Raw genomic sequence first — 25,307 nt, forward strand, 5'->3', positions numbered from 1 at the left:
TGCCCAGTTGGCTGAGATCTGGACCTTATAGCTGTGCCAGTGGGGGGTCTTATTGGGGACCTGGGGAGCAAGGGAGCAACCATCTCTGGACTGACTGTCATCTCTGTGTGCTCTTAAGGGAAATTGCACTTTACTGTGTGTATTTGTTATCCTTTCCTCCTATATGAGATGCCCCTCACTGGTGTTAGTGGTGAGGATTGAGGCTCCTTAATTGCTGAGCCAGGGCACAGGCATCACATATTAATTGTTTGGCAGTGGTGGGATATCCACACCACATATTCATTTGCTGGTAAATACTAATTGGCTTGTAGTGGTGTGGGTAGAGTGAATTCCTGTAGCTTGTGTACAGTGAGCTTTGAAGGTGTATTGTACTCTAAATCAGCCACACAGTGAGTTCAGATTACAATTGTTTTATTAATTTTTTAGCTTAGTTAGTCAGGGTGAGCAGGCAGCATGGCAGCAGAGGAGTATGGAAAGATGTCAAGGAGCCAGCTGGCTGAGATGTGCCAGGCTAGGGGACTGGTGCATGGAAACCTGACTAAGGCAGACCTGATTGCAGTCTTGGTTACAGCTGCATTAGAGAACAGCAACCAGGAGGACAATCAGACTGGTAGTGGAGCTATAATACCCTCAGAGAATGGACTGCTCAACCTTTCTGCAGAGGACTTAAAAATCCATCTGGAGCAAAAGAGACTTGAGATGGAGGCCAGGTATGTGGAAATAGAAGCAACTGAGAGACTGTGACATTTGCAGGCTGAGGAGAATGAGAAACTGCTACGCCTGGAAGCTGAGGAAAGGAGAGGCAGAGGCAGCATGGGAAGGAGATGCTGACTCTTCGCCAGAGTCATGGAGGTAATGAGGAAGGGAGTAACTGGACCCCAGAAGCACAGCAGGTCAGTACATTTCTTTCGCAGTTTAAAGAGGGAGGATAATTTAGCTAGTTTCATTCATATGTTTGAGAGGGTATGCAAACAGTATGGGGTTGACCAAAAGCTCTGGATATGGTTCCTGACCCCCTTACTCCATGGTAAAGCTGTAACTGTTTTGTCAAAAATGTCCGACGTTGCATGTTTTGATTATACTGTTGTCAAAGATCTTTTGTTAGAATTGTTTAAGCTAACACCTGAAATGTATAGGAAAAAAGTATCATGAACATAGATCAAGGCAGATGAAAGTGTATGTGAATATGTTGCTGAACTGAGCACTTATTTCCATAGATGGGTGAGTGTATGACAGGTCACCACTTTTGAAGAGCTGGCAGACCTTTTGGTGAGGGAACAAGCCCTTAGCCCTTTGCCTGAGGACATGAGGATCTGTTTAGTGGATAGACAATGTGCTACTTCAGATGAGTTGTGGAAGAAGGGAGACCTACACCTGGCAAGCAGGGCAGCCCTGCACTGGGAAGAGACCCCGTACTGCTCATGGGTCTAAAGGAACCCATGATGGGCAACACAGACTGCCCCAACAGAATCTGACAGTAGCAGGGGAAGCCACTAGTCTAGGTACACAACCAGGACCTAGGGTTAAATGTTTTGAATGCAACCAGTGAGGCCATGTGGCATACAGGTGCCCACTTTGGCAAGGAGGGGAGAGAAAGGTGAGGGAGCCAGTAAGTGGGAAAGACAAAATACCAATAGTAGGTTGTCTTGAGACAACAGGGGTACCAAACTACCATCTTGCAGATGTCCTGCTAGGGAAGGATTTGGATGAGTCAGTACCATGTGCTTATGCAGTTACACCCAGTGAGGCTAGGAGACAAGCATGTGGGCGTGGTAGACTGGGGGAGACCCAGAAAGACTGCATACTTGCAGCTGGGACTGGTCAGGTGGTTACTTCAGGGAGGGAGCTACTCTGTAGCAGTGAAACTGAAGGAGAGCCACAGCTGCTTGGGGGTACTGATGGTCCCTTGGACAGAGTGACTGCAAAGGTAGAGGTGAGTAGTAGTGAGGCACCACTGTCAGAGGATGCCAGACTTCTTGTGGAAGGGGAGCTGGGAAGGGTTACAAGGAGAGAGTTGATACAGGCTCAGCTATCAGACCTTACATTGCAAGGCCTGAGGCAGGTAGCTAGGGAGGCACCTGGTTCTCACGGAAATGGGGAATCTGTATACTGAGACAAGGGTTACTATACAGAGAGTGGACCCCTGAGGGAGGGCTAGAAGGTGAGAGAGTACAGCAGTTGGTAGTGCGTAGAGCCTACCGTCTGGCGCTTCTAGCCATAGCCCATGATATTCCCTTTGCAGGTCATATGGGCATAAAATGTACAAGGAGGCATATTATGCAGCACTTCTATTGACCTGGAATTTCCAGCGATGTAACAGGGTACTGCAGGACCTGTGAGCAGTGCCAAAAGATAGGCAAGGCAGGAGACAAGGTAAGAGTTCCTTTCATGACTTTGCCTGTGATTGAGGTGCCATTTCAGAGGGTAACTATGGATATTGTGGGTCCTCTGAGAACCCCAAGTTCCACAGAGAAAAAGTATATCCTAGTGGTAGTGGATTATGCTACACAATACCCTGAGGCAGTGGCTTTGTCTTCCATTGAGGCAGAGACGGTGGCAAATGCTTTGTTAGAGATTTTCAGCAAGGTAGGTTTCCCAAACGAAATACTGACTGACAGAGGTGCCAATTTCATGTCAGACCTGCTGGCTTGTCTGCGGAAGTCCTGTGGGGTGAAGCACATGAAGACCACCACCTAACATCCCCAGACTAATGGTCTTGTTGAGACGGTAAACTCTACAATCAAGTCCATGCTATGGGCATTTGCAGATCAGTTTAAGAGGGAGTTGGACAAATATTTGCCCTATCTGTTGTTTGCTTACAGAGAGGTTCCTCAGGAATCCACAGGTTTTTCACCCTTTGAGTTGCTGTATGGGCATAGGGTGAGGGGACATCTAGATTTAATTTGAGATGAGTAGGAAGGTGAGTGTGAGTCTTACAAGGAGTCTGTTGTGGCATACGTCCTAAACCTCAGGACAAAGCTCAGGGAACCCTTGGGCTTGACCCAGGAGAACCTGGCAGAAGCCCAACAACAGAAAAAGGTGTGGCATGACAGCAATGGTCGAGCTAGAGAGTATGCTGTGGGGCAGCAGGTAATGGTTCTCATTCCTGTCAGACACAATAAGCTGCAAGCAGCTTGGGAGGGACCCTACAAGGTGGTAAGAAAGGTAAGTGATGTTAACAATGTGATGGAACTGCTAGGCAGAAGGCAGGAGCACAAATTGTACCATGTTAACATGATGAAACCTTACCATGATAGGGAGGCCATTATGCTGAGCATTTGCAGTGGATTGCAGGAGGAGTCAGAGGGAGGTCTGGGGACTGATCTCCTCAGTGAGGCTCGGGCTGACACCTCAGTGGAAGGGGTAGTAATGTCACAGCAGTTATCTCCTACCCAGGTTCAAGAAATCTGAGCAGTGTTGCAGGAATTTGGGGACATGTTCACTGGGAAACCAGGGTGCATCCACCTGAGGCAGCACCAGGTGGATACAGGACCCCAGAGGCCTATTAGGCAGGTCCCTTATAGAGTACCTGAGAGAGTAAAACAGGCTCTGAGGGAGGGGGAACAGGAGATGTTGGAACTAGGGGTGATTCAAGAGTCCAACAGTCCCTGGGCTTCCACAGTGGTGCTGGTGCCAAAGAAGGATGGCAGCACCAGGTTCTGTGTGGACTACAGGAAATTAAATAGTCAGACAGAGTCAGATGATTACCCCATGCCTAGGACAGATGAGGCACTAGAGCAGCTGGGTGGGGCTAAGTATCTTACCACCATTGATCTTGCCAAGGGTTACTGGCAGGTACCCTTGACTCCCAGTGCTAGAGAGAAGTCAGCCTTTGTGATTCCTTTTGGCTTGTATGAGTTCACAAAGATGCCCTTTGGGATGAATAATGCCCCAGCAACTTTCTAGAGGCTGGTAGATCATATCCTAGCAGGAGCAGGAAGGTTTGCCCTTGCTTACCTAGATGATATTGCCATCTACAGCCATTCCTGGCAAGAGCACCTTCAACATGTCAGGGAGGTGCTGGGCAGACTACAGAAAGCAGGGTTGACAAGCAAATGTCAGGTGGGTATGGCAGAGGTCTCCTACCTACGACATAGAGTGGGGAGTGGTAAGATAAGGCCAGAACCTACCAAAGTGGAAGCCATTCAGGCATGGCCTGCACCTGTTACTAAAAATCAGTTGAGGGCATTTTTAGGGACAGCAGAGTACTACAGAAAGTTTGTCCCCAGTATAATACCATAGCTGCTCCCCATACAGACCTGACAAAGAAGAACAGTCCAGATAAGGTAGTGTAGACCCCAGCATGTGAGAAGGCATTTCAGAAGCTTAAAGAAGCTTTGGGAGGTCCCCCTGTGTTAGCCAGTCCAGATTACAGCAAATAATTTGTTGTGCAGGTGGATGCTTTGAACCATGGGGTGGGGGCTGTACTTAGCCAGATTTCTTCACAGGGGGAAGATCAAACAGTGGTTTATCTCAGTCATAGGCTCCAACCCAGGGAGGAATGCTATGCAGTTGTAGAAAATTAATGTCTAGCCATAGTGTGGGCACTGCAGAAACTTCAGCCTTATCTGTATGGAAGGAAATTCAGTGTTATGACAGATCACAACCCCTTAACATGTTTAAACAGAGCCAGCCATCAAAATGCCAGGTTGCTAAGATGGAGCCTTGGGGTGCAAGCATATGATATGTCAGTGCAGCACTGCAGTGGGGTTAGCAATGCCAATGCAGATGGGCTCTCAAGACAGTGGATGGGGAAAGGTACACTCAGATAAACCTAACTCCCTCAAGCAGCATTTCTCAAGGGCCACTTGGAAAAACTAGCTTGAGTTCTCTGGGGGGGGGGGGTATGTGAAGATTGGGTGAAGATAGATGAAGGCTGCCAGCCTAGACAGATAGACTTTTATAGATAATTATATCATTTGTAAATATTAATGTAAGGCACAGGCTTGTTGTCTTAAATGGACAAACTGCTGTGAGATGTGGAACTGCAAAAAATGTACCAACAGTGCTCTCTGCTGACCAAGTGAAACATGTTGTGACCCTTTGATCTAAAGTCAGCTCCATCCGGTCTAGGTGAAGACATTCTTTCTACTGTTTTAACCAAGAGTTAAATTGCTAGATTTAAACATGCAAATGTATTTTTATTGCTCTGCTTCTGGACCAGCTGCAGGATAACAAAAGGAGATGTTAAGAATGCAAATGTAGTTTCTGTTAGCCTGGGAACCCAGGGGCATGTGATGAATGATGTAATGGGAACCTAGAATATGATTTTAAAAACAGAGGGAATCAGAGGGCATTAAGCATTTTTGTCTTGATCATCCAGCTCAGCACTGTCTTGCTCTTATGTAAGTTTATCTTAGACTGGTGTTTTCTCTTAGAAATAGATAGAAACTAGAAAGATTAGACTAAGTGTTTTTCTGTGATGTCAGAACTGTACTATTTAATTATTTTAAGGATTTCTCTGTGATCTCTGGAATCTTGACTAGCACTGTGTAGTAAGAAGTATTGTCTTGTGTTTTTATTATTTATGATTAAATATTTAAAAAAAAAACTTTAAACTGTGGATGTTTTGTGTAGAGATAATTTAAGCTCTAGAGTACATTGCATATTTATAGTGATTACTGTACCAAGTCACTCTAATAAGCCTAGACTGTTTAGTTATACTATCAATTGGATAATAATATTGCACAGTAATAATTGGACACCATTTTAAGGGCATTTGACTAGCTCATAAATATTAGCTGGTTGGTGGCAGTGATTTCTACAGTATAGTCTGGGTAAAAGGGGCACAGCTGGAGAATCTGTGTTCCTTCCCCTGGAGTGTCTGTGTGGTTGTATATCTCAAAGTGTGTATGTGTCAGCTACTTGGGCAGGGACATGAAGCACTGGTTGGACAGAGAGGGTGCTGGAGATTTTAGCTTGCCCAGTTGGCTGAGATCTGGATCCTATAGCTGTGCCAGCGGGGAGTCTTATTGGGGACCTGGGGAGCAAGGGAGTGACCAGCCCTGGACTGACTGTGATCTCTGTGTGCTTTTAAGGGAAATTGCACTTTACTGTATGTATTTGTTATCCTTCCCTCCTATATGAGACACCCCTCACTGATGTTAGTGGTGAGGATTGAGGTTCCTTGACTGCTGCGCCAGGGCATGGACATCACAGTATGAAAGACAAGTTTAAATTAGTTTGGATAGCTACAAAGAAGAGAAAGCCATGGGGTATGTGAAAGATAAAAGGAATAATGTCAAAAAGGTGAAAAAGAAAATAAGGGAAGATGAAGTCATTAACCTGGTTTAGAACAACAGCTGATCCATGCGTTACTTAGGAATTTCTTTACGGCATGTTTGAAGGTAAGTTGATTGGAGTTAAGTCTAATACAAGGCTGTTACAAGATTGCAGTTTTCTCAGTCTGATCCCCATATTTTACATGTCTGATCTCCCTTGATTGATATTCGATGAGAAGAAAGTGTAATGTGGGATAACTTCATGATATTCTCTGCATATATTGTTCAATCTCAGTTCTGTAAAATGTGCACACATTCTTCTGAGTTTCATGTTTTTTTCTGTCCTAGGAGGGGGGTTACATGGTATGAAATTCAGAAGTGAATTGTAATCCCCTCTGTTAAGGTCACACAAGCATCTTGTGTGAAGGACTCCAGCACTTTAAAACATGGAAATAAAGAAGTCTGGCCGATCTGGGTTAGGACTGTATAATGCGCCTAAGCACAACCTCCAATATGGCATTTAAAAATTCTGCCAAAATACATCTATCTCTTTTGTCTCTAATACACTATTCTTCTTTCTAGTTCAGTGTATTGATGATCAATATAAAAGTATCCCTGTTTGAGTATATGATATACTGCAGACATGTTTATTAGCAATTTTAATATATTGACTCAGAAATATCACCTGTATGCAATCTGAAGAAATGTGTAAGATATGCCTTTTTAACTGGAGATTTCAATCCTTCCCATGCTAACAGTAACTTATCTTTAGCATTTTGAACAGATTGTAACAATAAATATATACAAGCAACATAGCTCCCTACAAGTGCACCATTGGGTACCCTCTGGACTGTTCTTTGTTAATTTAATAAGTTTACAAGGAGCACTTAACAATGACTGTAATACTGCTAGTGACCATGCAACTGAATACCTGCCACAAACATTTGCAAACTTACTACCATTAGCTTCTTCCTTCTTCCTTGGGCCTAAGAAGTGCTAGATGTCTTTAACCACTGAGAATCCAGGTGATGATACTTTACTACTTCCATCTTCATTCATTTTTATGAAGGGATAATCTATATTCTTCAGATCAGTAGCTGCCAAACCCTATAACTTGTTCTCAAAGTATAGATCCAAAGGGGGAAATTTCCTCACAGGTGGTTTTCTAGGTAAGTCAGCATGGATTTCTTTTCATATACTTCTGGCATCCTGTATGATCCTTCTCTATGACCATCCAAAGAAGGACTTAATGATACCTCTGTACTTTCTAGGCTGATACTGACTCAGCTCTGTGCTGCTTCATGTTTATCATTCACCTTCCACCATTTACTCCATATGAAATAATATCCAACCTCTCTGAGAAAATTACCACCTGAAAAAGTACTAGGACTGCATCAAGATAGGTAGGCAAAGATACTCAATAACAACTTGTTGATTTTACATATGAAGAGTATTGTAGCCTTTGTGAGCAGCTGCTCCATTATATATTAAGTTGTTGCAGTAACTCATTTTGAAATAAAATATTGTAAACTGTGTTTCTGTAAACTCAGCAGAGTTAGTTTTGAATTCTCACTGTTAGCCTTTGACCTAACTATGTAAGCTATACTATAGACTTGATACATTCTCTGTGTTTGCAAACTCAAATATCTGAAAATATTTTCTATTAAGATATTACACTTTTTATCATCATTAAGAGTAAATTTAACATGTTTGCCATTAATACAGTTATCAGTCCAGTAATTCAGTTTCTTACAACTTTTAGGTTCATAGATTAGTACTAGGCTAACTACCCTTGTGGCCCATTTTAAGCCTAGCCAATTATTTCACATGTGAATCAAACGCTGCACCTTGTGATTGCAAGGTAAACACCTTAACCATTATGCCAACTTCCATACTCACAGCATTCATTGCATATACATCTGTCACATTCACAATTAATTATATCACAGATTTAGAAAGTAAGTTAACTGAACTTCTTTTTGTATCAACTACTTGCAAAACATTTTGGCACTTTCTCTCTTTTTGTTTGTTTTACATATTTTTGAAGACTGTTTCAATACACCACACAGTCTTCATACTTAACTCATCATTGGCTAAGTGTTGCCAGTATGCCTGTAACCACACCTTAACCAAAATGCATTTTATGTTTATCTCTCATTTTCAACTGTGTAGTCATTTTCTGAGTTCTTCTTTTGCTTCCTTACTAGCATTTGCTTTTCACGTTCTCTCACATTATTATAAGAGCCAGAAGTCTTGTTTATCTTCATGGCAAGTCTCCTTTTCTGGCAAATGTTTAATCTTGCACACATCAATTCATTTGCCAAATATCATGTATAAACTTCTTAACGCACTGCTCTTTATATATTCACAGCTTTGCCAGATATGAATTTTTTTTAGTTAAAAGTTTCTTTCTTATTCTATTCATTTTTGCTACAGATAATTCTGTCTCTCAGCAATAAACCATGCAGCTTCTGAAATTGTTTACCTCTATGTCTCAGCTCAGTTTCATGCACATCAATTGTTTATTGCTGGCTATGGTTTCTAATTAAAATAAATGAGAAATATATTACAGGCATTTCTTTGGATAACAGTGCCAAATCTGTGTTTTGCTTATTGGTAAGGTTATAGTTGTTAAATATTTTATTTTTTTTGTCATTTTTGCCACTACTGCCTGCTGATCATCAGCCCCTTCCCAACCAATTATTCCATTCTTTCCCTTGATTACTGGAAGGTGAGGGTCAGTCGGGAGAGGCCATCATTTAGGCAGCCATTAGGGGTGGATAATTTTTTTTTATACTTTATCCTAACCCACACTTTGCATGTCCCAATCTACTCCAGTTTCTTTTTTTTCTTGGTCTATGTGTATGGTCTGCAAGGGCTTTACCACCCAATTCCAAGCATGAAAATAACTGACATGAGTATCTGGACCCCTTCCCTGATACTTGGGAAACAGTACCTGGAAATTTACCATGCTTCCTCCATCAGAACAGGGATGAGCTGGCAAGCCCTGTTACTTCTTCTTTCTCCTCATGCTAGCTCTGATAGATGCCTTATCCACTAATCAAATTCAGGGCTCCTAGCTTTATCCATCTATACCACTAGAGCTGGTTGCTAATCACTTTTATTGTATCATGCCCAGCTGCATGAGGTGCACAACTACCTAGCATAGTCTTAGCTAGTTATGGCATATAAACTGATATATTTTCCTGAAAAATGCCCTGCATTAAAACATATACTATTGCCTACACCACCACAAGGGACATATGGTCTAGAGAGAAAATCTACTAAGCACAAGTAAAGCAAATAACTCATCAGGAGACTCAGTGTACTCCTGTTACATCTCCAAACTCTGGGACAGCATCCCTACACAAGTAAAAATGACTAACAAACTCCCGAGCTATAAAATCCAGCTCAATAAATATCTTACCCAGTCCTAGTTATGCTCATTTTCATCACCAGGGTGAGACCTCTAGTGAAAACATGCATGTCTTATTACTTATTATACCATGACCCCCCATTCATATTCCAAAACGTGCACGCTGATTGGCCAGCGTGCCCGTTGTAAATCGAGTTATACTAATGGAAAAAGGTCCGGTCGCCCGGACTTTTTCCATTAGTATAACTCTACTTTTAAAACACTGTTTCGCTATGTTAAATGGGTTTAACATAGCGAGACAGCTTTAAAATAAGCAACGGAGATCTCCGTTGCTTATTTTAAAGCTGTCTCACTATGCTAAACCCATTTAACATAGCGAGACAGGTTTTAAAAAAAAAGCAACGGAGAAATCAAGATCTCCGTTGCTTTTTTTACTGTTTCGCTATGTTAAATGGGTTTAACATAGCGAGACAGTTTTAAAATAAGCAACGGACCGTTGCTTATTTTAAAACTGTCTCGCTACGTTAAACCCATTTAACATAGTGAAAACAGTAAAAAAAAAGGCAACGGAGATCTTCCTTTCTCCGTTGCTTTTGCCCACAGCTCTGATGTACTGTGCAGGCGCGCAGTACATCAGAACTGCTGCGGATGCCAGACATCTGCGGAAGGGCAATAAACACGCATTATACTATGCCATTATTTAAGAAAAGTAATAGTTTCTTTTCTTAAATAATGTCATGGTATAATAGCAATAACCCACTTCTGGGTGTGGTAATGCTGTATTTACCCACGGCTGGCTTTGTTTGGTCCCTCGGGCTTCGCCCTCGGGACCAAACCACGCCAACCGTGGGTAAATCCAGCATTACCCACACCCAGGCGTGAGTTATTGCTATATTCCTTTTTACCTCCTGCACTTAAATCAATGCACCCCTCTTTATCCCTCTCATAAATGCCAGTTCTCATCTTTCTCTTTTTATAACTGCCCCCACCTACCGCTCTATCCCTCTCATGCATTCCCTGCATACCTAAGTTATAAACCTTTCAGATACAGCAATCTGGAAAAAGAAGCCTAGCTAGAACTAAGATGCCTTACTCTCTCACTCAAATGATGTTACCACTACCCTCCTGTACAATGCTAACATCTCCTTTCCTACATAATTTTATAACTTAAGTCATTATATCTCTTGAACTCTATACAGGCCTTTCTGTGCTGAAGTCTAAGAACACTAAATTTCTTTACAACAGTGTTTTTCTTTTACAATATAAATGTATTTACTTCCTGCAAGATTTTAGAGCTACCATAACTGTATAGACTTATAATTGTTGATGTAAATCAATTTTGTTCATAATTTTTCACTTTTTCTGAGAACTGTAACTTGTTTTTCTGAGAACTGTCTGAAATTCACTTGATAACATTGATGTACTGTGATGGAACTTTTATCACCGGGTCTCTGGTGAAAATGAGCTCTGCCCAGCTGGACTTTCCCAGTCAACAAAGGCAAATAAATAAATAAATGTAGCTACTTGCACTTCTTTGCTTTTTTATTAATACATCACTTCCTTTTTTCATGGGTATTTGAGCTGGCGTAGTGCTGTCGATTCTCTTTCTTTCATCTTTTAGTCCAAAGTTTCCTTCATTTTTGATTATATTGACTTTTTACAAATAACCTGTTCAATTCAGGGTCTATAGTGACACTGTAGCCTACATCCCCATTCTCTTCCTTCTGAACTGATTCCACTGCTCAAAGAACTTACTGGTGGAGTATAAATTACCTATGTTTGGTGCACAAATTCATCCTACCATCCACACTTGTCTCTATATCCTGCCCTACCATGGGATCTGAACACCTTCTTTATTCTTCCTGTGACCACATACAGTCATTTTCTACAACAGTATTGCAACTGTTCTTTCACCCCTGAACTTGTAGTCACACATTTGCTGTCTCTGGCTTTTAATTTTGCTTGTTTGCAACAGTACTGCATCACTGTTGTATCTGTTTAGGTCTGTGTGTGCTGTTTTCCTCTTAATGGGGTACAAGCATCCCCCAGCATTATACTTGGTGATACTTGTTTGACATTTGCCTTTGTACCCCCACCTTCTAACCTCTCCTCTCTGTGCTTCCCTCTTTATCTCTGTCTCCTGTGGTTGTCATTCTTAGCTTGTCAACCTACCCTTTAGCTTAAGCTTATACTATGACCCCTTACCACCTTTCCTGGTGAGCTATGACACTGCTAGAATTTTGTTTGCAGCTCATTTCCATACTGAAACCCGTAGTTTCTCTTTCTTGTATGTCACTCATTTATGTTGCTGTATTCTCTCCTTTTCTAAGGGTACCTTTACTTCCTTTTCCTTACTCTACCTCTGCCTATTTATGATTTTTATAACATCTGATTTTATTTTTGAGTGTCAGAACATTATGCCTCTCTATTTTCAGATAATCTTCCTTCTTCCATTGTATTCTGTTCCCCTCTGCTTTATTGTTCTCACCTAGGGGCCTTTCCCATATCAGCAACTCGCATTCAACCTTAATTATCAGACTGCTTTGTACAAGAATGGAACATTTACATCCTTTCCCATATTAATACATACAGATACGACCCATACTCAATGAAAACAATGTTCAGTTTATTTACTCCTGTAATACTGCTAATCAGAAATCTTATTCTCACTGATTATCTAATGCATATATATTTGCCTTTCATGACAATTTGCATTTGTTTGCACCCATTAAAAGTCCATTTATCCTATCTGTTAATGGATTCAGTTATATTATATCCTTGTGGTGTCATCCTGTCCTCTTTGTCCTGTACTCAATTGTTTGCCCATCTTCTGTTTTTTTTCTAATGACCAGTGTCTCATAAACAGAGAGAACCAAGATAAGGAAATAGGACATCGTAACCAGCGCCTTTTAATTATCTCCATCTCTCTTTTATAGGTCCATTTTTGTTAGTTCTGTATTACCATTAGTCTTATCTTGTCTTTATTCTATTCCATCTCCATTTCTCCTCTGGGCTGATGACTCTGTTTGATCTCATGCTCAGTTCTGTTTAGTTTTTCAAGCCTGTCAAACTTCAGCAGAACTTATCTGCATCTCCAACGTCATCTAACAGCTCATCTGCTAATGCTGTACCTATATTTCCTCTCTTTCCTTCATGCCTGCTCCATCTTTAGTGATCCTCTGGGTTCTTTTCTCAACTGTTCTTGTTCCATTGTTCCTGGGAGATATCAGTTTCCGTTTTGTGGTACGGTCCTTCTTTTCCGCTTCACTATAAATCAAGCTATATGTTTTAAACTTTTTCTCTGATTGCATTACAACTTTTTCCTCACTCCAGAAAAGAGACAGCATAGCAGAATAAGTGAGCAATCCCCCATTTCCATTGCCTTTAGCTCACAACCACATTGTTAGTTCTTTCTTTGTTTCTTTTGTATAGCTGATCTTAATGCTTCTAAACTATTTTGACAGAGATTCTCCTAAGTGGCATCATCATCTACATTCATCTGGATTAATGCATGATTTCCTCACTGACTTTAAAAGTCTGCAGGTGTCTTAACAGAAACATTGGTTTGTATATTTCTTCTATCCTCTTGCCTACCCAAAGTATGAGCTCTATTTTTGCTCTTTTCATGTGGATAGATTAAATTTCCCTTTTAAGATAACTAAAGAAGACTGCAGAGCTTAGTTTGAGTTATACTTTCTGCAGTGTACTTTATGCAGATTTTCAGCTATCAGGATCTGATTTCCACATATCTAAGTATGAGGCCATGCCATTCCACTTGTATCTCTAATTCAGCAATTAGTTTTCTAATGTTTTGTATCTCTGTCTGCAGGGTCAATATATTCTATTCTAGGCCCTACATTCTCTATCTAAGGCATGTGATCTCTTGCTGCTGCTGACAGATTGTGATCTTGACTGCCTTCAAATCCTCATCATAACAATATACAAAGTTTTCTTCTATGTTCCGCTAAGGGCAGAGTAGATGTCAATGGATGATGATCAGAGCTTGGTAGGATTAGTTATAGCATTAGTCAAGTATGAAACAGGTAGAAGGTAGATATCCTAAAATGTTCTTTATGCAGAATATTGGCTGGAGACCATACACAAGTATAAATCAAAGGCTTATGTGCTGAAGCTTTGAGATTAGTAGGACGCTTTGCACCTAAAATGACTAATGTGTAATATGGCTTCTAACTTTAGTGAGCTGTAAGTGTTTCCTGGAGAGGAGGATAGTTCAGTTTGTTTTGCGACAGCTCTCATCCTCCACCTCCAAGTTATGTGACAGACATTGATTTTAGTGGAAATGCACCCTCGTGATAAAATGGACTTGTGCAGACACTACTTGATACTGAAAAGGATCTTTAAACTGATTAGATAACACTGTTTCATCTAAGATGTGATGTCACGTATGGGTGTATGGGTGATTGCATGAGAGAAAGAGTGTATGTGTGTGTGTGTGTGTGTGTGTGTGTGTGTGTGTGTGTGTGTGTGTGTGTGTGCTTGTGTGTTTCTGTCAGTTGTCCCTACTTGTTTGCCTATATGATAAGCAAAAATTAATAAAGCACTAAAAACAGTTTAGAAAAAAGACTATAGGGTCAGTCCTGTACATCTCATTAATTCCTGGAACAAAAGTTGTGGCTGTGTCCCTGCAGACCCACACACTACACCTCAAGTTTACCATGATACCACACACACACACACACACACACACACACACACACACACACACACACACACACACACACACACACACACTTTCTATACCTTTTTCTTTTGCTCTTCTGGCTTGTTGCTGCTGTGTGAATACATAAATAAATAAAGTATTCAATTAGGCAGTTATTTTGCCTGTTCTGCAACATTTTCAGACATTCATAACAGAAATATTTTGATTTCTTCTGTGTTTTCAAAAAATATCAGAAAACATTTTTCCATCAGTCATCCCTTTAGCCATTCCATTCTTTATTATTATCTTGGTCTACTAACTGACATTTGTTTTCACTTTTTCTAAAATCCTCAGGAACCTTTTCATCCTGTCATACAACTTTTCATTATTCTGTAAGCCTTACACTTCACATTGATGGCCTGCCTATCTTGTCTCTTTAACCAGGTTTGTGGTCTTCTCTTCAAACTCTTTAAATATACTGATGCCCCTCCAAGACTGGAGGCACAGTAATGTAAGCAAATGTGGCAGCTATTGTTAACTAGCAGCCATTCCCCATTCTGCAGTCTTTGAGTCTGCTACTCTGATTGGATAGAAAATACATTTTTTGTTTTAGTTTGTTTTAAAAACGCAGCATTTCTGTATTATCTTTTGCAAAGTAATGTGAAAGTCTGCTTGTCCGAGCCAATGGTTGTTGTTGTTCCTATAAGGTGCAGAACAGTGGTAGCCTGAGTGCTTAGAGGCAGCAGGAGTCAGGAAGATAAGTATAATGTGTGAGAACAAACCCAGCAGTGCTGATTCTGAATGTTCTCATGAGCAGCAGAAAGCTACTTCTTATTTATTCTACAACTGTAAACAGTTTATAAAAAATAAACAGCATGCTTAGCAACATGGCAATAGACATAAAAACAGAGTAATACAATAAAAAATAAACAGCATGCTTAGTAACATGGCAATAGATATAAAAACACAGTAATACAATAAAAAATAAACAGTATACATAGCAACATTTATGGTTGTGTATGTTATAGGAAATACAGGAGACTGAAAAGGAAACTTGAGGGGAATTAATAATTTGACCCACAGTAACCTATATTAAAATAGTAGTTGATCAAAGTTAGTAACTTGAAGTATGGCTACAAAATTATTTGATGTAATCACCAGAACTGATAATGACAGGTAACAGACAGTTATTAATAACTATATATTAATAAATAAACAGTTTAGTAACACAATAAAATAAAAGAACAGCAATTAATTTAAAATGGCAATTTATTTATAGACAATAATATATATATATTGAATTGAAATTTGTGAATTATATAGAAATGTAAGAGACAAAAGACTTTCATTGGAAAAACAGAACTGTGATTAAATCATTAAATTTAATGTTACATGGTTACATAGTTTATAAACATGACTTAGTCGACGGAATGAATAAAACATATCATGGGATTAAGAAACATGATTAATGCAATTGCAGTGTACTTACCACAGGTACAGCTTGTAGTGCAGTGGCCATTTTTATTTTTTAAGAAGGGTAGCTGGTGAAGGATGTAAGAGAAGATAAAGGCATAGTAAGAGAGGATCTGAAGCAGGATTAAATGATCAGACATAACAGAGACAAAAACTGACAGAGAGGAGCTGACACACTGAATATTAGGAGGGATGATAGTGGAATTACAGAGACACAAACAAAGGAAGGACACTGGCAGTCGTGAGGATTGGACAACAAAAGGGGTGGGCAATAACACACAAGGGAGGCAACACCAGGATGAAGATTAAGGTAGGCATGACATTCTGTATCATACTGCCAGTACAATACCCAGGGGGTCAGACAGTCCTTTGATTATCCTCCCCCCTGGGCCCAACTTGAGGGGGTGATGGCAGGGACATATAACAGGATTCTAGGTGAATGATGTAGGTTATCAGATCCCTCCTCTGTTGGAACTCCTTGCATGTAACATATTCCTCACCCCTGGGAGTGCCACAGGCAGGAACAATGGCATTACCAACTGGTGAGCCATTATGAAGAGCAGGCAAGGCAGCATCTTCGCTGCTCCCACCATACTCACTGGTGATGCAGGCTGGTTACAGGTGGTGTACATGCAGTTGATGACTGGGCCTGATGGGGGACTGGAGACTGAGGTTACACCACTCACACAGCCTTCACAGTTGCTGTACAGAAAATTAAAACAATAAAGAGAAAATAATTATTAAAAAATGGATCGCAACAAAGGAAGGGCTGGAGAGATAAATAAATATATGCATAATACATAAATTGTATACAAAGCAGAATATCAAATGACTACATACTTTTATTTATTTACTACAGACTGGACATGGGATTTGGGTTGGAAAGAACAGCCAGGTATCTGTTGGCGATGCCCCACATGAGTAATGGAAAATGCCCCTCCAGTAGGATATTGACTATCATCTTGATGTACTCTGGCATGACCATCCGTATTAATATTTTAATTAAGTTTATTTTGAATTTAACTGGAGGTTGAGCACTGATCCCTTTTGGCCTATTTCAGTCTCAGTCTAGGAGTAATATGATCCAGGAACATCAAGATTGCAATTGAAAATACTATACCACAAGGTACAACTGCCCAATTGTCTGCAGGAAATGCACCAAGTAAGCAATGGCACATGTCATTCCATTATGATATTGTCTGTAACCTCTACAAAGTTTGCTGACAGATACCATTTTGAATTTCTGCTCCCCAAGAAAATTAGGTTAGCAATGAAGACAACCTGCACCACACTGAAACTCTCTCTCTCTCTCTCTGTATATATATATATATATATATATATATATATATATATATATATATATATATATATATATACACATATATATATATATATATATATATATATATATATATATATATATATATATATTAGCATGTAGCAGTCTGCATGATGCATGATGGTAGGAGTCCCATATGTACTAGCTTATATACCTGGTATGTTGTCTGTGTACATTCACAGGACCTAGTGGGAAAGGATCCAGCAGTACATAACAACACATGTCTAATGTTAGTATGTCTGTACAGGCTGACAATGATGGTATCATGTATCTGCCACATTCTGAGAAGATTGTGGCATTGCCAACAATCCTAACAGTGAAGTAGCCTTGCTCTTGGTCAAACTATCATTTGTATTAGTATTAATATTACACAGTAAGATTGGGCACCCTTTGTTAAGGGTCTTAAAGTAGCTGATAATGAGTGACTGGTGGCAGTGGAAACTACCTTAAAGTCTGGGCAGAAGGGGGCATAGCTAGTAAACATGCCAGACTTTCCCAGGTTTGTGTGTGTAAAGCAAACACTCAAAGAGTGTGTATGTCAACTGCTTGGGCAGGGGCACGAAGCACTAATTGGACACAGAGGGTGCTGGAGGTCTTGGCTTGGTCACTCAGCTGAGATCTCAACTTTATAGCTATGCCAGTGGGGAGTCTTACTTGGGATCTTGAGGAAGAGGGAGAAACCAGCCCCTAGAATGACTGTGGTCTCTGTGTGCTCTTCAGGGAAATTGTACTTGATGCAGTGCAGCATCTGGAAATACTGTGTGTGTACCTGTCATCCTCCTAGTGATCGTCACCCACTGTTGCCACCCACTGTTGCCAGTGGTGAGGATTGAGGTTCTTTGAGTACTGGTCTAGTGGAGGGTCATCACATTTGGTGGGCAGTAGTGGGATATCCACATCACATTTGGTGGGCAGTGGTGGGATATCCACATCACATTTTGTTGGGAGTGGTGGGATAACCACATCACATACTGGGATTCAATGGTGTGGATACTGAACTCCTTTAGCCAGTAAACAGTGGCCGCATGGTAGACATTCAGAGTTTCATATCACAATAGTTTTGCTTTTTGTTAGCATAGTTAGTCAGGGAGAGCAGGCAATGTCAGCAGAGGATTATTACAAGCCTACAAGGAGCCATTTGGCTGTTGAGCTGTGCCAAGCCAAAGGACTGGGGCTTGCCAACCTGACTAAAGCAGACATGATTGCAGCCTTAACCACAGCTTCATTACAGACCAGCAATCAGTAGAACTACCAGAGTGGCCTTGGGGATGTACAACTCTCAGAAAATGAACAGTTCAACTTTGCCTCAGAGGACTTAAAAATCCATCTGGAGTTAAAGAGACTTGAACTGGAAGCCAAACATTTGAAACTAGAATCAGCAGAGAGACTGTGGCATTTGGAGGCTGCAGAAAAGGAGAAACAGATGGAATTAGAATCAGCAGAGAGACTGAGATATCTGGAAGCTGAAGAAAATGATAGGCAGAGGCAACATGAGAAGGACATGCTGACTCTTCACCAGGGTCATGGAGTTAATGGGGAAGGGAATAGCCGAACCCCCAAAGCAATGTAGTTCAGTAAATCTCTTCCACAATTTACAGAGGGTGATAATTTTGATAGTTTTATTCATATGTTTAAAAGGTTATGTAAACAGTATAATGCTGACCAAGGGCTCTGGGTACAGATCCTGACCCCCTTACCCCATGGTAAAGTTGCAACTGCTGTTTCTAAATTGTCTGATGCTGATAGCTTAAATTATAATACAGCTAAAAATTGTTTATTAGAGTGCTTTAAATTAACACCTGAAGCTTACAGAAAAATGTTTTGTGAGCATAGACACAAGGCAGATGAAAGTATGTGTGATTATGTTGCTGAGTTAAGCACTTAATTTCATAGGTAGGTGAGTGGGTGTCATGTCACCACTTTTGAAGGGCTGGCAGATCTTTTGGTGAGGGAACAAGCCCTTAGAACTTTGCCTGAGGACATGAGAATCTGGTTGGAAGATAGAGAATGCAACACCACATACGAGTTGGGGAAAAAGAGACCTATACCTAGCAAACAGGGCATCACTGCACAGGAAAGGGATACCCAGTGCTGCACATCTGTCTAAAGGATCCCATGGTGTCAATATAAACCACTCCAACAGAGTCCGCCAGTAACAGGGAAGCCACTAGTTCAGGTATATGGTCAGGATCAGGAGTAAATGTTTTAAATGTAACCAGTGGGGCCCATGTAGCAAATAGATGTCCATGGAAGCAGGGTGGGGAGCAAAAGGTAGGGGAGCCAGCAACTGGGAATGAAAGAATGCCAGTGGTAAGTTGGCTGCAGATAACAAGGGTACCAAACTACCACAAGAGGTTATATCCTATCTTAGCAGAGGTGAAACAGGTCATTGCTAAGAGAGACACAGCCTCTAACCTAACCATTGTGAAGCCTGCAATAGTTAAAGAGGAGCACTACTTGCTTGGGCAGTTTACTCCAGTCAGAGCTTTAGGAGGGACCCCATTCCAAATACCTTTGGCTAGGGTTCACCTTGATTGGGAGTGTGGAAAAGAAAGCAAGCAAATAGGTGTGTTTGAGGATATCCCTGCAGTTGTCCTGATAGGGAATGATTTTGATAATGTAGTACCTTGTGTGCATGCAGTTACATGCAGTCAGGCTTGAAGGCAAGCATGTGGGTCTGGTAGCCTGGGGGTGACCCAGACAGACTGTGCACTTGAAGCCAGGACTAGTGAGGTGGTTACTTCAGAGAGCAAGCTATCCTGTAGGAGTGAGACTGAAGGTGAGCCACAGCTGCTGGTGGCTACTGATGCTCCCTTGGACAGAGTAACTGCAAGGGCAGAAGTGAGTAGTTGTACCTAGGCTGACAGTGAGGCACCATTATCAGAGGATACCAGACTTCCTGTGGAATGGGAGCTGGGAAGGGTTACAAAGAGAGAGTTGAGACAGACTCAGCTCTTGGACCCTACATTACAAGGCTTGAGGGAAGTAGCCAGGCAGGTGCATGACTCTGAAAGAAAGGGAGAATCTGTATACTGAGGCAATTACTGTATAGAGAGTGGAACCCAGAGGGAGGGTGAAAGATGAGGTAATACAGCAGCTAGTAGTGACCAGACCCTACCATTGGGCACTTCAGGCCATAGCCCATGACATTCCCATTGCAGGTCATATGGACATAAAACATACCAAGAGATGCCTTATGCAAAACTTTTACTGGCCTGGGATTTTCAGGGATGCAACAGAGTACTCCAGGACCTGTGAGCAGTGCCAAAAGGTAGGCAAGGCAGGAGACAAGGTGAAAGCTCCTTTGATGTCTTTGCCTGTGACTGATGAGCCATTTCAGAGGGTAGCTACGGATATTGTGGGGCCTCTGATTACCCCAACTTCCACAGGGAAGAAGTATATCCTAGTGTAAGTAGATCATGCTACCGGATACCCTGAGGTGGTGGCTTTGTCCTTCAAGTCAGAAAAAGTGCAAATGCTTTGTTAGAGATTTTCAGCAGGGTAGGTTTCCCAAAGGAAATACTGACTGATAGAGGTGCCAATTTCATGTCAGACCTGATGAGTTGTATGTGGGAGTGCTGTGGGGAAAAGCACCTAAAGACCACCCTCTACCATTCTCAGACTAATGGTATTGTAGAGAGGTTAAACTCTACACTAAAGACCATGATACAGACATTTGCAGACCAGTTTAAGAGGGAGTGGCAAAAATATTTGCCCCATCTGTTGTTTGCTTATAGAGAGGTTCCCCAGGAATCCACAGGTTTTTCAACCTTTGAGGTGCTGTATGGGCATAGGGTGAGGGGACCTCTAGATTTGATTCAAGATGGATGGGAGGGTGTCTGAATCCCACAAGGAGTCTATTGTGGCACATGATCTAAACCTCAGGGCAAGGCTCAGGGAACTCATGGGCTTGGTTCTGGCAGAAGCCGAACAGCAGAAAAAGGTCTGATATGAAAGGAATGTTCGAGCTAGAGAGTATGCTGTGAGGCAGCAAGTTATGGTTCTCCTTCCTGTCAGACACAATAAACTGCAGGCAGCTTAGGAGGGATCCTTCAAAGTGTTATGGAAGGTCAGTGATGTTAACTACATGGTAGAACTGCTAGGAAAGAAGCAAGGGTACAAATTGTACCATGTTAACATGAAGAAACCTTACCATGGTAGAGAGGCCATTGTGCTGAGTGGAAGGTAGGAGGAATCTGAGATGGATCTATGGCTACAGGGAGCCACACAGCAAAATCCCAAGTTACTATGGTAGAGCCTATGGTTGCAGGCTTTTGATATGACAGTGCAATACTGTAACTGGGTCAGCAATGCCAAAGCAGCAGTAATCTCAATGTATTTATATTTGCATCAAGTAATGTATTTCCAGATAAGCTCATTCCTCTCAAGCAACATTTCTCAAGGGTCACTTGAAAAACTAGCTTGAATCTTTGAAGGGGGAAGAAGTGTAGTGAAAGGAGATACTGCCAGCACAGCTAGCTGGAATTTTGTAAACAATTACATGTCATTGGTGAATATCAAAATGATTCCTATAAGATGATTGTGTTACAAATATATTAGAACTGTATGTCATGTGTATATCAAACTGCTCCATACAGATGTTTGTGTTGAAAAGGTATTTTGTACAGTGCTTGTGCTTAAATTGTTTTTCTTTATTTGTGTGAGCTTACTGCAATCTTATTTTAAATATTTCCTGTGGCTCTGAACTGTGATGTCACCATGAATATATATATATATATATATATATATATATATATATATATATATATATATATATATATATATATTTAGTATTGTGTTGTTCTTTATTATTTATTATTAAATATATTTAAACCATTTATTGAGGCTGATCTTTGTAGAGATATTTAAGTTTTGAGAGTATTTGCATATTTATTTGGTGACACTGTGTGGGCCACTCCTAATACCCTTCTTTTGATCAAACTTTAATTTGTATTAGTATTAATATTACACAGTAAGATCGGATACCCTTTGTTAAGGACCTTAAAGTAGCTGATACAGAGTGACTGGTGGCAGTGGAAACTACCTTATAGTCTGGGCAGAAGGGACCATAGCTAGTAAACATGTGCCAGCCTTTCCCAGGTATCTGTGTGTGTAAATCAAACCTCAAAGAGTGCATGTGTCAGCTACTTGGGCAGGGACATGAAGCACTGGTTGGACAGAGAGGGTGCTGGAGGTTTTGGCTTGGTCACTCAGCTGAGATCTCAACAGTATAGCTGTGCCAGTGGGGATTCTTACTGGGGATCTGGAGGAAGAGGAAGAAACCAGCCCTAGACTGACTTTGTTCTCTGTTTGCTCATAAGGGAAATTGCACTTGATGCAGAGAGCTGCATCTTAAAATACTGTGTATGTACCTTTCATCCTCCTGGTGAACATTCCCCACTGTTGCCAGTGGTGAGTGTTGAAGCTCCTTGATTACTGGTCATCACACAGTTGAAGAGCTGTGGGGTAATCTAACTGTAGCAATCCACTGGCATACCATTCAGTGTCCAATAGTTTAACACCAGCCTACTCAAATGTCCCATGACTGAGCCATACTTGTGTAGACTCAAACTGCAAACAAACTACTGAAAAACAACAAAAAATATGCAGGCAACAGTAATTCTTAAACTTTTATGGTTAGCACTTTTGTCAAGTATTCTTACACTCAACTTCATCAGACACTAGTTAAAAGAATGGTAGCCATATTTAAAACCAGATTCATAGTCACATGTGCAGTCACCTCACATGACACCATGTCACCTGATACAATTCTCATTTCTATAACACATGTACCTAAAAATTGTATAAACAATTGTGTAAAAAATGTATATACACTTTCCTATTGACTTAATACTGAAATTCATATGTACATATACAAAGAATACATAAATATACATGAAAAAGCCAGCTAAAACATCCAAAAAACAATATTTGTTATTGTGTACATAAAAATTGTTACATGTCACTTATCAACCTGAATAAATTTTAGTTGAATATCATAAATGCATGTGCTTGTGTATAGGGGGGGGGATTTGTGTGTATATAACAAACACAAAGAGTGCCCCAAATTATATGTCTATTCACCTGAGTATTAGCCTTGTGTTAACGTTTTAAACTCCTCAGTTTCAAGACACATGCCAAAGAGTATACGTCGTTCAACCCTGGTGTCACATAGGCCCTAGTTCTAAGCTGCCAAATCAGCTCCTTCACCTCAAGTTTTAAGCCTAAAGGACTGCCCATGATGTCAAATTCAATTTGGTTGATCACCCTGAATGTGAAGGAATGACCAAGGTTTTCTACCACATGTTTTGCGAGAGCGTTGTCTGTTTTGGCTTTCCTAATGTGGTAAATATGCTCGTACACTCTTTCCCTTAATTTACGGTCAGTCTTGCCAATGTAAAAACCCATACAAGACTAGGAGGAAGCGAGGTAAACAACCATAGTGGAAATGCAATTAAATCTGTCCTTACAAGTGAATTTTTCATCTAGGATGTTAAATTGGTTACCTGTTTGCATAAACCTGCAATAAGAGCAGGCTTTGCATCTGAATATACCTGGAATATGTATCATCCTTGGGGTGGCAGTTCCAAGAGATTTTTCAAATTAATCCCCATCCTGTAAACTACATTTGGTGCAGGTCCAAATTTAATAATTTTTTTGTCTATTTGAAAATATTTAAATTCTTTTGCAAAATCTGTCTAATGTTTTCACCATCTGAACTAAATGTAGTAATGAAGGTGCCCTATAATTGACCCTTAGGTTACTTTCACCTCCAACAGGTACCCTATCATCAATACTCATCCCCTGATTGCTGTTGTCTAAAATGGCTTTAAAATGGCCATTTGTCCTTTTATTTTGAACTTCCTCAAATAGGTTGCTCAACATGTCTACAGGGTATCCTCTGTTTGTGAACATTTGCAATAACAATCTACACTCCTCCTCAAAGTCAATGGCAGTAGTACACATTCTTGTGGCCCTCACCAGTTGTCCCTTTACTATGGACCTTTTTTGATGTTAGGGGTGGGCACAACTTTAATGGAGGAAGGAGTTACAGTAAGTGTCCTTCCGATGTATTTTTACTAAATACTGTTTGTTGGCCTTATCCTTCCTTAATTCTACATCAAGGAAATATATTCTTTCAGTATGAAATACGTGGGTGAATACCAGAAATTCTGTTGTGTTGTTGCAGTATATCATAAATTCCTTAAACGTACTTTCTTCTCCCTTAAAGATCAAAAAAATATCATCCAAAAATCTGGTATAGTAATGAATCTCACCCTTAAATCTATTTATGGTGTTTTGCACAAACTGGTCCTCCCAAAAGGCCATTACTAAGTTAGCAAAACTGCCCCCCACTGGGGACCCCATTGCCACCCCACTGTTCGGGTTGGGAGGGTGGTCTAATGGTTAAGGTGTTTGCCTTACAAACACAAGGTGCAGGGTTTGAGTCTCACAAGGGATAATTGGCTAAGCTTAAAATGGCTTGCAAGGGCAGTTAGCTTAGTAAGAATCTATGAATCTATGAATCTAAAACTGGCTGTTGAACAAAAAGAAATTGTTGGACAAAATTATGTCCAAACAGTTCTGTTATTAGGCCAATTTCAGATGCAGGTGCCTCTCTTTTTACTAATAGTAACTCTAACCATTCAATACCCACATCACGTGGGATGACAGTGTACAAATCTTTGATGTCAACTGTGGCAAAGTTAAAATCAGGTTGAAAAACCTGGTTGTTTATTGCTTCCAAAAAAGAACAGGACTCCTTACAAATAAAGGGTTCCCTTGATACTTATTTTTTCAACAAACTGTCCACAAATTGTGCCAGTGGGTATGTCATTGAATCCCTTTCATCCACAATTGGGCACATGGGAGGGTCCATCAAGCATTTGTGGAATCCTGAATATCACAGGGGTTTTAGGGGAAACCATAGTTATGTAATTTACCAAATTTAGATCAATCCTATTCTCCATGACCAAGTCATTAACAAACACCTTAATATGGTTGTATGCTTGGTTTACCTCATTTAGAGAAACCTGCATATATGTAGCCAAATTAAGCATATTTTCCATTCTCTGTATGTAGTTTGTACGATCCAACAATACCAAACCACCACCCTTGTCAGCCTTAACAATTCTTACATTAGCATTCCTCAAGGTGTCTATCAAAACCCATTCATCCCTTGACATGTTAAAGGCTTCACTCCCTGGATTATTCACATTGTTGTTATTCCTTTTGGTA

The sequence above is a fragment of the Protopterus annectens genome, chromosome 1.part1 (assembly GCF_019279795.1).
Source record: "Protopterus annectens isolate FY-2018-M chromosome 1.part1, PAN1.0, whole genome shotgun sequence".
In the NCBI taxonomy this organism is placed as follows: domain Eukaryota; kingdom Metazoa; phylum Chordata; order Ceratodontiformes; family Protopteridae; genus Protopterus; species Protopterus annectens.